General features: G+C 32.4%; 1 pseudogene; it reads left to right on the top strand.

Annotated features, from left to right (window-relative positions):
- Window positions 1–1,651: 1,651 nt before the first annotated feature.
- On the top strand, window positions 1,652–1,767 carry LOC120596431 (uncharacterized; annotated as a pseudogene).
- The last annotated feature ends 2,624 nt before the right edge of the window (window positions 1,768–4,391 follow it).

The following is a 4,391-nucleotide window of genomic DNA, read 5'->3' as shown; positions in this document are numbered from 1 at the left end:
TGGCCAGGGGCAGATGGAGAAGAGCACTACATACTCTGCTATTATTCCATGGAAGCCTCCTGTGGGCTTGAAGTACAGGCTCAAAGTGACTGTAGCAATCAGGACCAAATCACAGTAATTTGAACAGGGATAGTTTAATATAAAGAATTAGTAAGTATAACAGGGGATTGGAGTAACCAGGGATTACCTGGTAAAATGTAAAAAGGACTCTAGAGAATATAGGAATAACAGATGTAAGGAGCAGCCACTATCTTAGAAGGAAAAGAAAGTTGAAATTTTCTCAAAGCAGTAAGAGAAAACATTGCAAGACTTTCTTATTATATAAAGGAACATTTGGGAAACAAAAACAGCCATGATAAAAAGCATGATGGCAGAGATGAAAAATTCAATAGTAATGATGAAAGATAATGTCACTGAAATCATCTAGAAACTAGAGTATGAAAATATGGGAAATAAGAGAATGATAAGAAAAGAAGACAGTCCAAGGGGTACAATATTTAAGACACAGAAATTTTGAAAAAGAGAAATCAGATCGAACAGTAGCTAAGGAATCGTCAATAAAACAATTTAAGAAAAATTACCAGCACTGAAAGACATGAGTTTCCAGATTAAAAGTGCCCACTAAGTCACACACACACACACACACACACACACAAATAAATAAATCCATCTAAGACCTATTACTAAAATTTCAGAATAACAGAGATAAGCTTAAAAGAGAAAAAATGAAGAAGTATGCCTTGTAAAAAAGGGGAACCAAAATGAGGTATCTCAACAGCAACATTCTTCTCCAGAAGAGAGTGTAGTAGTACTTTAAAAATTATGAAAAAAAGAAAACTTTCAATGTAGAAATCAATGCTCAGCCTAACAGTGTTATGGTAAAATATATTTCAGATATACAAATTCTCAAATATTATATTTCCCATGCACCCTTTCTTGGGAAATAAGTAGAGGATGTACTCCAATAGAACAAGGGAGTAAATGAGAAAGAAGAAAAGAGGGTATCAAGAAAACAGGGCACCCAAATAGAAAGAAAAATAAAGGAATTCTCTGCATGACAGGGAAATAAAGTTCCTGGACAAGTGCTTTACAATATCCTGTCAATTCAAATAGAAAATGAATGGAAGTCTCCAGATTTCATTCCATAAAAAAATACATGGAACAGATTACTAGAGAATGATCTTGGGAAAAATGGTGCTGAAAGGCTATTGTGGAAAATTAGCAAAAACTTTAAGTAAAATCAATTTAATGAAAAACCAAGGCTATTATTAATGTCAAGAAAAATCAAAAGGAAATGTAATTTTATTAAATTCCTAAAATGCTCAGCTATACATATTATTTAGTCATAATAATGTAAGCAATTAATTACATCTGAACACAACTTTTAATGTATCTCTACTGTGGGAAATGGGAGAGGAAAGTAGAGGAGAGCTAAATCCTAAGCACCATATTAGAAAGTCAATAGATAACATTTAAAATTGAATAATCAAAATATAGGAGTATATGAATAGTATTGAGAAATATGGACCCATCTGAAAAGGAATCTCTAAAAAAGTCAAAAGTGGACATGGTTCCATAGTGTAGCGTTTAGCACGTCTGCTTTACACGCAGAAGGTCCTGGGTTCATGCCCCAGTGGAGCCACAGTCCCTGGTCTACGGCCATGCCACCCTGAACAAGCCCGATATCTGATCTTGGAAGCTAAGCAGAGTCGGGCCTGGTAAGTACTTGGATGAGAGACCACCTAGGAAGACCAGGTGCTGTAGGCATAAATAATAATAAATAATAAAAAAATAAGTAAAAAAGTCAAAAGTGATTGCCTCTGGAGAAAGGAATTAAAGAAGTTTGACAGAAAATTACTATATTTTGTTATATATATTTGATATAAACTATGTATGTGTATTATTTTTTCAAAAATGTAATTTAAAAAGGAATAAAAGAACATATTAAAAATGTTTTCACATTCACACTTTACTGTGTGCCCAGTTCAATGCTCTGAACTGGGCATAAAGCATGGTTCCTACCCTAAAGTAGCTCACAAGGTTGGAAACTGACAGAAGGCTGGCAAAAGAACCATGAAATGAATCAATTAGAAGACTTTACCTTTAAGTGCTAGATGTAGAGTGTGAATTGGAGCAGGATGAACTAGGTTGTCTAAGAAAATATGAGAAAAAATTTATTGAAAATGTTTTTACAGTTTAAAAGAGGTTATTTTATCAGCTCATCAATAATAGTAGTAGTAATAAATGCCTTTTTTTTTTACTTCCTCATAAGTATACTCATATTAGGTCTTTTATCTACATCTTTTGATTTAATCCTACTCTAATGAGACAAATCTTACTAGCCTCATTTTATCGATGAGCAGAATAATGGTAGCTTTAAGGATAGAAAAGCTTCACATGTGATATGATTCAGGTTCAATGGGAGGAAATGAACTAGATTGTCTCATTGGCTTCCTTCAGGCACTGTGATTTTACAGTATACTTTTTTCTGTAGGTTGTAGTCAAGAAAGTTGAGAAGTCACTGCGGTAGGTTACCAGAACCTCACAATACTGTTGAAATGGACCTGTGTGCTAGTACATGGAGATGTCTTTATTATGCAAAACATTCCTTTAAAAATTTAATATTAACTATTGATCCCTACGGATATATTTAGTGATCTCTTCTTTCTCTTTAAGTAAACTTCTTAAAATTTCCATGTGAATAAATTGAAGCACAATCAAAATATGCCATGTTCTTTTTTTCTAACTGCTAAAATGCTAATATTGTTAATTGTACTCTTAATATATTATGAATAAATTAAACTACAGCTACTTAACTTCATTTTTCTGCCAATTTAGTCATTGTGCACCTGCCATATTTGTCTCTCTTCATAACCTAAAATAAAAGATGACAACTGAATAATAAAATAAAATGCTTAACTCTAAATTTCATATTCATTCTGCCATCCTCTTATTGAAACACTTTTGAATAGTATCTACATATGACTTGTATAACTGTCACAATACTGTATTCTAAACTGGAACGAAATTATATACTATAAATATTTGATGTCCTTTCTCCTATTATTCTCTATCTATGCTTTCCATCTTGAAGTCAGATGACCATTCTGAAAAGAGTAGGATAGATTTCATATTTGCTAAGAGATTTCTTTTTTTTTAATGCTTCAGAAATATTCAGGAAGTCAAGAGTTTAGCTGTTGAAAGTCTGTGAACAATGTGGCTGTTGAAAGTCTGTGAACAATGTGTAAATTATTGAGCTTTTAAAATCCTCGCCAAAAAAGTCTCATAAAAGTTTATTTTTGTATTTAAAATTCATCATGAATTTATTTTTTGACCAGAAAATTAGTTGAGTTATTTTTAAGCTCTTGTAATTCCCAGGTGTGTTTCCAATTAATTAGGCATGTCAGAACAGGTCTGCTGAAATTAAATTACCTTTGTTCTTCCTTTACAACAGATTTTCAAATCTGGAAGGAAAAGAATTCAGTAGAATACCTGCAACAAGGTTCCTATTCTCTAAAATATAAACGGTAAATAAAAACTTCTAAAGGTACACATAGATCTATTTTATGGATTTAGCTTTGCTATTCACCGACCTGTATGCATAAAAAGTAAATACAAACTGACGCAAGGTGGTAATCATCCTCTTTCTTTCCCTATACTGTACAGCTCATATTCTGAGCCCTCACGTAACACTCGCTACTGGAGTACTATGATGCATTGTGTTACGTAAGTCTCATCTCCCCTGCTACAACACAATTCTTTAAGAAAGACTCTTTTTATTTATCATTTTATCCCTGCTGTACCTAGCACTGATTTTGCCCATATTTAGCATTCAATACATTATTAATGCTTTTAAAACATATTATCTGTCCATTAAATAATATTTAAAGAACACAGTAAAGTAAAAAACAAAACAAATAAACACAATTTCTTTATCTAAATATACCAGAGATAATGCTTTAAAATATTATCCCTCCTTTGCTTTTTTCCTATTTGTGGCCATGTTTATATAGTTATAAGCATAATGTCTGCATAATTTGTATATAAAGTTAGACATTATAACATAAAAAATCTCCATTATTGTAAAATAGGAGCAAATAATGAAATAGCTACATGACATTTCATTTAGATGATATTAAAACACAAAATTATTCATCATTCTTTTGTTGTGAAGCATAAAGATTGTTGAAAGTTTAGCTGACCCTCTAACCCACTAGGGTTTTTGAAATGCTGGGAGTCATTGTGAGTATAGAAGTATGGCCAGTAATCTCTTGATAAGACCATATCTCAAAATGTAGGTTTTAGCAAGTGTTGCACCCAACTAAGGAATCTTTGCGTTATTCACAGCTCCGATGTGTGAAATTCTGGGGTCCATCAGATATTATTGGAAG

Source organism: Pteropus medius, unplaced genomic scaffold, assembly GCF_902729225.1.
Source record: "Pteropus medius unplaced genomic scaffold, Ma_sr-lr_union100, whole genome shotgun sequence".
NCBI lineage: Eukaryota > Metazoa > Chordata > Mammalia > Chiroptera > Pteropodidae > Pteropus > Pteropus medius.
Note: the sequence above shows the minus strand (reverse complement) of the source record. Positions and strands in the feature narration are given on the sequence as shown.